Source organism: Chelmon rostratus, chromosome 3, assembly GCF_017976325.1.
Source record: "Chelmon rostratus isolate fCheRos1 chromosome 3, fCheRos1.pri, whole genome shotgun sequence".
Classification (NCBI taxonomy): domain Eukaryota; kingdom Metazoa; phylum Chordata; class Actinopteri; order Chaetodontiformes; family Chaetodontidae; genus Chelmon; species Chelmon rostratus.
The window spans coordinates 1044037-1055510 of NC_055660.1; the positions used below are offsets into that span (position 1 = coordinate 1044037).

At 44.6% G+C, this 11474-nt stretch overlaps 12 non-coding genes across 12 annotated transcripts; all 12 read left to right on the top strand.

Moving 5' to 3' along the window:
- The first annotated feature begins 318 nt into the window (after positions 1-318).
- Positions 319-390, top strand: trnap-ugg. Its single transcript has one exon. It is a non-coding gene; the product is annotated as a tRNA-Pro (tRNA).
- Positions 391-880: 490 nt separating this feature from the next.
- On the top strand, positions 881-952 carry trnap-cgg. The gene has a single exon. It is a non-coding gene; the product is annotated as a tRNA-Pro (tRNA).
- A 397-nt stretch (positions 953-1349) lies between these two features.
- trnap-cgg lies at positions 1350-1421 on the top strand. The gene has a single exon. It is a non-coding gene; the product is annotated as a tRNA-Pro (tRNA).
- Positions 1422-2054: 633 nt separating this feature from the next.
- On the top strand, positions 2055-2126 carry trnap-agg. Its single transcript has one exon. It is a non-coding gene; the product is annotated as a tRNA-Pro (tRNA).
- Positions 2127-2384: 258 nt separating this feature from the next.
- trnap-ugg lies at positions 2385-2456 on the top strand. Its single transcript has one exon. It is a non-coding gene; the product is annotated as a tRNA-Pro (tRNA).
- A 2697-nt stretch (positions 2457-5153) lies between these two features.
- On the top strand, positions 5154-5225 carry trnap-ugg. The gene has a single exon. It is a non-coding gene; the product is annotated as a tRNA-Pro (tRNA).
- Positions 5226-5858: 633 nt separating this feature from the next.
- On the top strand, positions 5859-5930 carry trnap-agg. The gene has a single exon. It is a non-coding gene; the product is annotated as a tRNA-Pro (tRNA).
- A 258-nt stretch (positions 5931-6188) lies between these two features.
- trnap-ugg lies at positions 6189-6260 on the top strand. The gene has a single exon. It is a non-coding gene; the product is annotated as a tRNA-Pro (tRNA).
- An 821-nt stretch (positions 6261-7081) lies between these two features.
- Positions 7082-7153, top strand: trnap-agg. Its single transcript has one exon. It is a non-coding gene; the product is annotated as a tRNA-Pro (tRNA).
- A 258-nt stretch (positions 7154-7411) lies between these two features.
- Positions 7412-7483, top strand: trnap-ugg. The gene has a single exon. It is a non-coding gene; the product is annotated as a tRNA-Pro (tRNA).
- A 679-nt stretch (positions 7484-8162) lies between these two features.
- Positions 8163-8234, top strand: trnap-ugg. The gene has a single exon. It is a non-coding gene; the product is annotated as a tRNA-Pro (tRNA).
- Positions 8235-11402: 3168 nt separating this feature from the next.
- trnap-cgg lies at positions 11403-11474 on the top strand. Its single transcript has one exon. It is a non-coding gene; the product is annotated as a tRNA-Pro (tRNA).

Consider the following 11474-nt stretch of genomic DNA (forward strand, 5'->3'; position numbering starts at 1 on the left):
AAAGCCAAACAGTCTTGAGGGTCCTGCTGCTCCCACATGATCATATGTGGCAGCTACCCACATGTAGCCTTTCAGAACAGCCACAAAGCCTGTTAAAAAAAGGACCCACTTTGCCATCAATCAAAGATCGTGGTCTTCATATCATATGTGGCAGCTACCCACATGTAGCCTGTTGAAAAAAGGACCCACTTTGCCATTATTCAAAGATCCCCCACTCTATTGGGGAACCTCTACATGTTACATAGTTTTCCACCCTAAGCACAGTGACTGGAAGAAGAGGGAAATTGTTCCCATCTCAACAGGTGTAAGATACAATGTGGCTCGTTGGTCTAGGAGTATGATTCTCGCTTTGGGTGCGAGAGGTCCCGGGTTCAAATCCCGGACGAGCCCTAAGGAACAATTAGTTATTGTCAGGAGATCAGAACATCACCGTCTATCTTGAAACTCAAACAGTTGAGACAGCCTTGATATCATATGTGGCAGCTACCCACATGTAGCCTGTTGAAAAAAGGACAAACTTTGCCATTATTCAAAGATTCCTGACCTGGCCTCTCTGAGCAGACTATCATGCACACAGACTTTGACACATACAACAGTTGCGTACTTAAATTGAATTGTGTACTTTGACCACTCTATTGGGGAACCTCTACGTGTTACATAGTTCAGATTGTTTTTCCACCCTAAGCACAGTGACTGGAAGAAGAGGGAAATTGTTCCCATCTCAACAGGTGTAAGATACAATGTGGCTCGTTGGTCTAGGAGTATGATTCTCGCTTAGGGTGCGAGAGGTCCCGGGTTCAAATCTGTTATTCCACCCTAAGCACAGTGACTGGGAGAAGAGGGAAATTGTTCCCATCTCAACAGGTGTAAGATACAATGTGGCTCGTTGGTCTAGGAGTATGATTCTCGCTTCGGGTGCGAGAGGTCACGGGTTCAAATCCCGGACGAGCCCTAAGGAACAATTAGCTCTTGTCAGGACATCAGAACATCAGTGTCTATCTTGAAACTCAAACAGTTGAGACAGTCTTGATATCATATTTGGCAGCTCCCCACATGTAGCCTGTTGAAAAAAGGACCCACTTTGCCATTATTCAAAGATCCCCCACTCTATTGGGGAACCTCCTCTACGTGTTACATAGTTTTTCCACCCTAAGCACAGTGACTGGAAGAAGAGGGAAATTGTTCCCATCTCAACAGGTGTAAGATACAATGTGGCTCGTTGGTCTAGGAGTATGATTCTCGCTTCGGGTGCGAGAGGTCCCGGGTTCAAATCTTTTTTTCCACCCTAAGCACAGTGACTGGAAGAAGAGGGAAATTTTTCCCATCTCAACAGGTGCGAGATACAATGTGGCTCGTTGGTCTAGGAGTATGATTCTCGCTTCGGGTGCGAGAGGTCCCGGGTTCAAATCCCGGACGAGCCCTTGGTAACAGCATGCAGGCTATGTCAATGCTTTCTGTTTGGTTCATCAGGAAGATGAACATGAACTAAGACAGTCTGGAAAAGCCACAAAGCCTGTCCAAAAAAGGACCCATTTTGCCATCAATCAAAGATCCCCCACCTGGACTCTCTGACCAAATTAACCTGCACACAGCTGATTTTAAGTTCAAGACTTTGACACATACAACAGTTGTGTACTTAAATTGAGAGCAAATTCAGCTCTGTTGGGGAAAAACCACAAGGAATGTATTTGAGGTGTTTTTTTGCCTATCTTAGCACAAAGTCTGGAAGCAGAGATCGGATGTGGAGACTTTTCAGCTTCCAACACATGCAGCCTTTCAGAAGGCTGCATGTGTTGGAAGCCTTTGCAGCCTTTCAGAACCCATTGGATTTGAAGGAACAGACTACAAAAGTGGTGTACTTTGACAGGGGCCAACAGTTCTGTACATGAATTTTAGCCAGCAGGAGTTGTATTGGGGAGCCTCTACATGTTAAGTGGTTCAGATTGTTTTTCCACCTTAAGCATACTGACTGGAATTAGCACAATTGATTTTTACCACGATTCAACACAGATCAACCTGGAGCGATTCCCTGAAACAGTAGACCCATCAAATGTGGCTCGTTGGTCTAGGGGTATGATTCTCGCTTAGGGTGCGAGAGGTCCCGGGTTCAAATCCCGGACGAGCCCTAAGGAACAATTAGTTCTTGTCAGGACATCAGAACATCAGCGTCTATCTTGAAACTCAAACAGTTGAGACAGTCTTGATATCATATGTGGCAGTTCCCCACATGTAGCCTGTTGAAAAAAAGACCCACTTTGCCATTATTCAAAGATCCCCCACTCTATTGGGGAACCTCTACGTGTTACATAGTTTTTCCACCCTAAGCACAGTGACTGGAAGAAGAGGGAAATTGTTCCCATCTCAACAGGTGAAAGATACAATGTGGCTCGTTGGTCTAGGAGTATGATTCTCGCTTTGGGTGCGAGAGGTCCCGGGTTCAAATCCCGGACGAGCCCTAAGGAACAATTAGCTCTTGTCAGGACATCAGAACATCAGCGTCAATCTTGTAACTCAAACAGTTGAGACAGTCTTGATGTCATATGTGGCAGCTACCCACATGTAGCCTGTTGAAAAAAGGACCCACTTTGCCATTATTCAAAGATCCCTGACCTGGCCTCTCTGAGCAAACTATCCTGCACACAGACTTTGACACATACAACAGTTGTGTACTTAAATTGAATTGTGTACCTTGACCACTCTGAACTGAACTAAGACAGTCTGGAAAAGCCACAAAGCCTGTCCAAAAAAGGACCCATTTTGCCATCAATCAAAGATCCCCCACCTGGACTCTCTGAGCAAATTAACCTGCACACAGCTGATTTTAAGTTCAAGACTTTGACACATACAACAGTTGTGTACTTAAATTGATAGCAAATTCAGCTCTGTTGGGGAAAAACTACAAGGAATGTATTTGAGGTGTTTTTTTGCCTATCTTAGCACAAAGTCTGGAAGCAGAGATCCGATGTGGAGACTTTTCAGCTTCCAACACATGCAGTCTTTCAGAAGGCTGCATGTGTTGGAAGCCTTTGCAGCCTTTCAGAACCCATTGGATTTGAAGGAATAGACTACAAAAGTGGTGTACTTTGACAGGGGCCAACAGTTCTGTACATGAATTTTAGCCAGCAGGAGTTCTATTGGGGAGCCTCTACATGTTAAGTGGTTCAGATTGTTTTTCCACCTTAAGCATACTGACTGGAATTAGCACAATTGATTTTTACCACGATTCAACATGGATCAACCTGGAGCGATTCCCTGAAACAGTAGACCCATCAAATGTGGCTCGTTGGTCTAGGGCTATAATTCTCGCTTAGGGTGCGAGAGGTCCCGGGTTCAAATCCCGGACGAGCCCTAAGGAACAATTAGTTCTTGTCAGGACATCAGAACATCAGCGTCTATCTTGAAACTCAAACAGTTGAGACAGTCTTGATATCATATGTGGCAGCTACCCACATGTAGCCTGTTGAAAAAAGGACCCACTTTGCTATTATTCAAAGATCCCTGACCTGGCCTCTCTGAGCAGACTATCCTGCACACAGACTTTGACACATACAACAGTTGCGTACTTAAATTGAATTGTGTACCTTGACCACTCTATTGGGGAAGCTCTACGTGTTACATAGTTCAGATTGTTTTTCCACCCGAAGCACAGTGACTGGAAGAAGAGGGAAATTGTTCCCATCTCAACAGGTGCGAGATACAATGTGGCTCGTTGGTCTAGGAGTATGATTCTCGCTTAGGGTGCGAGAGGTCCCGGGTTCAAATCTGTTATTCCACCCTAAGCACAGTGACTGGAAGAAGAGGGAAATTGTTCCCATCTCAACAGGTGTAAGATACAATGTGGCTCGTTGGTCTAGGAGTATGATTCTCGCTTTGGGTGCGAGAAGTCCTGTGTTCAAATCCCGGACGAGCCCTAAGGAACAATTAGCTCTTGTCAGGACATCAGAACATCAGTGTCAATCTTGTAACTCAAACAGTTGAGACAGTCTTGATGTCATATGTGGCAGCTACCCACATGTAGCCTGTTGAAAAAAGGACCCACTTTGCCATTATTCAAAGATCCCTGACCTGGCCTCTCTGAGCAAACTATCCTGCACACAGACTTTGACACATACAACAGTTGCGTACTTAAATTGAATTGTGTACCTTGACCACTCTGAACTGAACTAAGACAGTCTGGAAAAGCCACAAAGCCTGTCCAAAAAAGGACCCATTTTGCCATCAATCAAAGATCCCCCACCTGGACTCTCTGAGCAAATTAACCTGCACACAGCTGATTTTAAGTTCAAGACTTTGACACATACAACAGTTGTGTACTTAAATTGAGAGCAAATTCAGCTCTGTTGGGGAAAAACTACAAGGAATGTATTTGAGGTGTTTTTTTGCCTATCTTAGCACAAAGTCTGGAAGCAGAGATCCGATGTGGAGACTTTTCAGCTTCCAACACATGCAGCCTTTCAGAAGGCTGCATGTGTTGGAAGCCTTTGCAGCCTTTCAGAACCCATTGGATTTGAAGGAACAGACTACAAAAGTGGTGTACTTTGACAGGGGCCAACAGTTCTGTACATGAATTTTAGCCAGCAGGAGTTCTATTGGGGAGCCTCTACATGTTAAGTGGTTCAGATTGTTTTTCCACCTTAAGCATACTGACTGGAATTAGCACAATTGATTTTTACCACGATTCAACACGGATCAACCTGGAGCGATTCCCTGAAACAGTAGACCCATCAAATGTGGCTCGTTGGTCTAGGGGTATGATTCTCGCTTTGGGTGCGTCCCGTGTTCAAATCCCGGACGAGCCCTAAGGAACAATTAGCTCTTGTCAGGACATCAGAACATCAGTGTCAATCTTGTAACTCAAACAGTTGAGACAGTCTTGATGTCATATGTGGCAGCTACCCACATGTAGCCTGTTGAAAAAAGGACCCACTTTGCCATTATTCAAAGATTCCTGACCTGGCCTCTCTGAGCAGACTATCATGCACATAGACTTTGACACATACAACAGTTGCGTACTTAAATTGAATTGTGTACTTTGACCACTCTATTGGGGAACCTCTACGTGTTACATAGTTCAGATTGTTTTTCCACCCGAAGCACAGTGACTGGAAGAAGAGGGAAATTGTTCCCATCTCAACAGGTGTAAGATACAATGTGGCTCGTTGGTCTAGGAGTATGATTCTCGCTTTGGGTGCGAGAGGTCCCGGGTTCAAATCCCGGACGAGCCCTTGGTAGCAACATGCAGGCTATGTCAATGCTTTCTGTTTGGTTCATCAGGAAGATGAACATGAACTAAGACAGTCTGGAAAAGCCACAAAGCCTGTCCAAAAAAGGACTCATTTTGCCATCAATCAAAGATCCCCCACCTGGACTCTCTGAGCAAATTAACCTGAACACAGCTGATTTTAAGTTCAAGACTTTGACACATACAACAGTTGTGTACTTAAATTGAGAGCAAATTCAGCTCTGTTGGGGAAAAACTACAAGGAATGTATTTGAGGTGTTTTTTTGCCTATCTTAGCACAAAGTCTGGAAGCAGAGATCGGATGTGGAGACTTTTCAGCTTCCAACACATGCAGCCTTTCAGAAGGCTGCATGTGTTGGAAGCCTTTGCAGCCTTTCAGAACCCATTGGATTTGAAGGAACAGACTACAAAAGTGGTGTACTTTGACAGGGGCCAACAGTTCTGTACATGAATTTTAGCCAGCAGGAGTTGTATTGGGGAGCCTCTACATGTTAAGTGGTTCAGATTGTTTTTCCACCTTAAGCATACTGACTGGAATTAGCACAATTGATTTTTACCACGATTCAACACAGATCAACCTGGAGCGATTCCCTGAAACAGTAGACCCATCAAATGTGGCTCGTTGGTCTAGGGGTATGATTCTCACTTAGGGTGCGAGAGGTCCCGGGTTCAAATCACGGACGAGCCCTAAGGAACAATTAGTTCTTGTCAGGACATCAGAACATCAGCGTCTATCTTGAAACTCAAACAGTTGAGACAGTCTTGATATTATATGTGGCAGCTACCCACATGTAGCCTGTTGAAAAAAGGACCCACTTTGCCATTATTCAAAGATCCCCCACTCTATTGGGGAACCTCTACGTGTTACATAGTTTTTCCACCCTAAGCACAGTGACTGGAAGAAGAGGGAAATTGTTCCCATCTCAACAGGTGTAAGATACAATGTGGCTCGTTGGTCTAGGAGTATGATTCTCGCTTTGGGTGCGAGAGGTCCCGGGTTCAAATCCCGGACGAGCCCTAAGGAACAATTAGCTCTTGTCAGGACATCAGAACATCAGCGTCAATCTTGTAACTCAAACAGTTGAGACAGTCTTGATGTCATATGTGGCAGCTACCCACATGAAGCCTGTTGAAAAAAGGACCCACTTTGCCATTATTCAAAGATCCCTGACCTGGCCTCTCTGAGCAAACTATCCTGCACACAGACTTTGACACATACAACAGTTGCGTACTTAAATTGAATTGTGTACCTTGACCACTCTGAACTGAACTAAGACAGTCTGGAAAAGCCACAAAGCCTGTCCAAAAAAGGACCCATTTTGCCATCAATCCAAGATCCCCCACCTGGACTCTCTGAGCAAATTAACCTGCACACAGCTGATTTTAAGTTCAAGACTTTGACACATACAACAGTTGTGTACTTAAATTGAGAGCAAATTCAGCTCTGTTGGGGAAAAACTACAAGGAATGTATTTGAGGTGTTTTTTTGCCTATCTTAGCACAAAGTCTGGAAGCAGAGATCGGATGTGGAGACTTTTCAGCTTCCAACACATGCAGCCTTTCAGAAGGCTGCATGTGTTGGAAGCCTTTGCAGCCTTTCAGAACCCATTGGATTTGAAGGAACAGACTACAAAAGTGGTGTACTTTGACAGGGGCCAACAGTTCTGTACATGAATTTTAGCCAGCAGGAGTTCTATTGGGGAGCCTCTACATGTTAAGTGGTTCAGATTGTTTTTCCACCTTAAGCATACTGACTGGAATTAGCACAATTGATTTTTACCACGATTCAACACAGATCAACCTGGAGCGATTCCCTGAAACAGTAGACCCATCAAATGTGGCTCGTTGGTCTAGGGGTATGATTCTCGCTTAGGGTGCGAGAGGTCTGGGGTTCAAATCCCGGATGAGCCCTAAGGAACAATTAGTTCTTGTCAGGACATCAGAACATCAGCGTCTATCTTGAAACTCAAACATTTGAGACAGTCTTGATATCATATGTGGCAGTTCCCCACATGTAGCCTGTTGAAAAAAAGACCCACTTTGCCATTATTCAAAGATCCCCCACTCTATTGGGGAACCTCTACGTGTTACATAGTTTTTCCACCCTAAGCACAGTGACTGGAAGAAGAGGGAAATTGTTCCCATCTCAACAGGTGAAAGATACAATGTGGCTCGTTGGTCTAGGAGTATGATTCTCGCTTTGGGTGCGAGAGGTCCCGGGTTCAAATCCCGGACGAGCCCTAAGGAACAATTAGCTCTTGTCAGGACATCAGAACATCAGCGTCAATCTTGTAACTCAAACAGTTGAGACAGTCTTGATGTCATATGTGGCAGCTACCCACATGTAGCCTGTTGAAAAAAGGACCCACTTTGCCATTATTCAAAGATCCCTGACCTGGCCTCTCTGAGCAAACTATCCTGCACACAGACTTTGACACATACAACAGTTGTGTACTTAAATTGAATTGTGTACCTTGACCACTCTGAACTGAACTAAGACAGTCTGGAAAAGCCACAAAGCCTGTCCAAAAAAGGACCCATTTTGCCATCAATCAAAGATCCCCCACCTGGACTCTCTGAGCAAATTAACCTGCACACAGCTGATTTTAAGTTCAAGACTTTGACACATACAACAGTTGCGTACTTAAATTGAATTGTGTACCTTGACCACTCTATTGGGGAACTTCTATGTGTTACATAGTTCAGATTGTTTTTCCACCCGATGCACAGTGACTGGAAGAAGAGGGAAATTGTTCCCATCTCAACAGGTGTAAGATACAATGTGGCTCGTTGGTCTAGGAGTATGATTCTAGCTTCGGGTGCGAGAGGTCCTGGGTTCAAATCTGTTTTTCCACCCTAAGCACAGTGACTGGAAGAAGAGGGAAATTGTTCCCATCTCAACAGGTGCGAGATCCAATGTGGCTCGTTGGTCTAGGAGTATGATTCTCGCTTTGGGTGCGAGAGGTCCCGGGTTCAAATCCCGGACGAGCCCTAAGGAACAATTAGCTCTTGTCAGGACGTCAGAACATCAGCGTCAATCTTGTAACTCAAACAGTTGAGACAGTCTTAATGTCATATGTGGCAGCTACCCACATGTAGCCTGTTGAAAAAAGGACCCACTTTGCCATTATTCAAAGATCCCTGACCTGGCCTCTCTGAGCAAACTATCCTGCACACAGACTTTGACACATACAACAGTTGCGTACTTAAATTGAATTGTGTACCTTGACCACTCTGAACTGAACTAAGACAGTCTGGAAAAGCCACAAAGCCTGTCCAAAAAAGGACCAATTTTGCCATCAATCAAACATCCCCCACCTGGACTCTCTGAGCAAATTAACCTGCACACAGCTGATTTTAAGTTCAAGACTTTGACACATACAACAGTTGTGTACTTAAATTGATAGCAAATTCAGCTCTGTTGGGGAAAAACTACAAGGAATGTATTTGAGGTGTTTTTTTGCCTATCTTAGCACAAAGTCTGGAAGCAGAGATCCGATGTGGAGACTTTTCAGCTTCCAACACATGCAGTCTTTCAGAAGGCTGCATGTGTTGGAAGCCTTTGCAGCCTTTCAGAACCCATTGGATTTGAAGGAATAGACTACAAAAGTGGTGTACTTTGACAGGGGCCAACAGTTCTGTACATGAATTTTAGCCAGCAGGAGTTCTATTGGGGAGCCTCTACATGTTAAGTGGTTCAGATTGTTTTTCCACCTTAAGCATACTGAATGGAATTAGCACAATTGATTTTTACCACGATTCAACATGGATCAACCTGGAGCGATTCCCTGAAACAGTAGACCCATCAAATGTGGCTCGTTGGTCTAGGGCTATAATTCTCGCTTAGGGTGCGAGAGGTCCCGGGTTCAAATCCCGGACGAGCCCTAAGGAACAATTAGTTCTTGTCAGGACATCAGAACATCAGCGTCTATCTTGAAACTCAAACAGTTGAGACAGTCTTGATATCATATGTGGCAGCTACCCACATGTAGCCTGTTGAAAAAAGGACCCACTTTGCCATTATTCAAAGATCCCTGACCTGGCCTCTCTGAGCAGACTATCCTGCACACAGACTTTGACACATACAACAGTTGCGTACTTAAATTGAATTGTGTACCTTGACCACTCTATTGGGGAAGCTCTACGTGTTACATAGTTCAGATTGTTTTTCCACCCGAAGCACAGTGACTGGAAGAAGAGGGAAATTGTTCCCATCTCAACAGGTGCGAGATACAATGTGGCTCGTTGGTCTAGGAGTATGATTCTCGCTTAGGGTGCGAGAGGTCCCGGGTTCAAATCTGTTATTCCACCCTAAGCACAGTGACTGGAAGAAGAGGGAAATTGTTCCCATCTCAACAGGTGTAAGATACAATGTGGCTCGTTGGTCTAGGAGTATGATTCTCGCTTTGGGTGCGAGAAGTCCTGTGTTCAAATCCCGGACGAGCCCTAAGGAACAATTAGCTCTTGTCAGGACATCAGAACATCAGCATCAATCTTGTAACTCAAACAGTTGAGACAGTCTTGATGTCATATGTGGCAGCTACCCACATGTAGCCTGTTGAAAAAAGGACCCACTTTGCCATTATTCAAAGATCCCTGACCTGGCCTCTCTGAGCAGACTATCATGCACACAGACTTTGACACATACAACAGTTGCGTACTTAAATTGAATTGTGGACCTTGACCACTCTGAACTGAACTAAGACAGTCTGGAAAAGCCACAAAGCCTGTCCAAAAAAGGACCCATTTTGCCATCAATCAAAGATCCCCCACCTGGACTCTCTAAGCAAATTAACCTGCACACAGCTGATTTTAAGTTCAAGACTTTGACACATACAACAGTTGTGTACTTAAATTGAGAGCAAATTCAGCTCTGTTGGGGAAAAACTACAAGGAATGTATTTGAGGTGTTTTTTTGCCTATCTTAGCACAAAGTCTGGAAGCAGAGATCCGATGTGGAGACTTTTCAGCTTCCAACACATGCAGTCTTTCAGAAGGCTGCATGTGTTGGAAGCCTTTGCAGCCTTTCAGAACCCATTGGATTTGAAGGAATAGACTACAAAAGTGGTGTACTTTGACAGGGGCCAACAGTTCTGTACATGAATTTTAGCCAGCAGGAGTTCTATTGGGGAGCCTCTACATGTTAAGTGGTTCAGATTGTTTTTCCACCTTAAGCATACTGACTGGAATTAGCACAATTGATTTTTACCACGATTCAACATGGATCAACCTGGAGCGATTCCCTGAAACAGTAGACCCATCAAATGTGGCTCGTTGGTCTAGGGCTATAATTCTCGCTTAGGGTGCGAGAGGTCCCGGGTTCAAATCCCTGATGAGCCCTAAGGAACAATTAGCTCTTGTCAGGACATCAGAACATCACAGTCTATCTTGAAACTCAAACAGTTGAGACAGTCTTGATATCATATGTGGCAGCTACCCACATGTAGCCTGTTGAAAAAAGGACCCACTTTGCCATTATTCAAAGATCCCCCACTCTATTGGGGAACCTCTACGTGTTACATAGTTTTTCCACCCTAAGCACAGTGACTGGAAGAAGAGGGAAATTGTTCCCATCTCAACAGGTGTAAGGTACAATGTGGCTCGTTGGTCTAGGAGTATGATTCTCGCTTTGGGTGCGAGAAGTCCCGTGTTCAAATCCCGGACGAGCCCTAAGGAACAATTAGCTCTTGTCAGGACATCAGAACATCAGCGTCAATCTTGTAACTCAAACAGTTGAGACAGTCTTGATGTCATATGTGGCAGCTACCCACATGTAGCTTGTTGAAAAAAGGACCCACTTTGCCATTGTTCAAAGATCCCTGACCTGGCCTCTCTGAGCAGACTATCATGCACACAGACTTTGACACATACAACAGTTGCGTACTTAAATTGAATTGTGTACCTTGACCACTCTATTGGGGAACCTCTATGTGTTACATAGTTCAGATTGTTTTTCCACCCGAAGCACAGTGACTGGAAGAAGAGGGAAATTGTTCCCATCTCAACAGGTGTAAGATACAATGTGGCTCGTTGGTCTAGGAGTATGATTCTCGCTTCGGGTGCGAGAGGTCCCGGGTTCAAATCTGTTTTTCCACCCTAAGCACAGTGACTGGAAGAAGAGGGAAATTGTTCCCATCTCAACAGGTGCGAGATACAATGTGGCTCGTTGGTCTAGGAGTATGATTCTCGCTTCGGGTGCGAGAGGTCCCGGGTTCAAATCCCGGACGAGCCC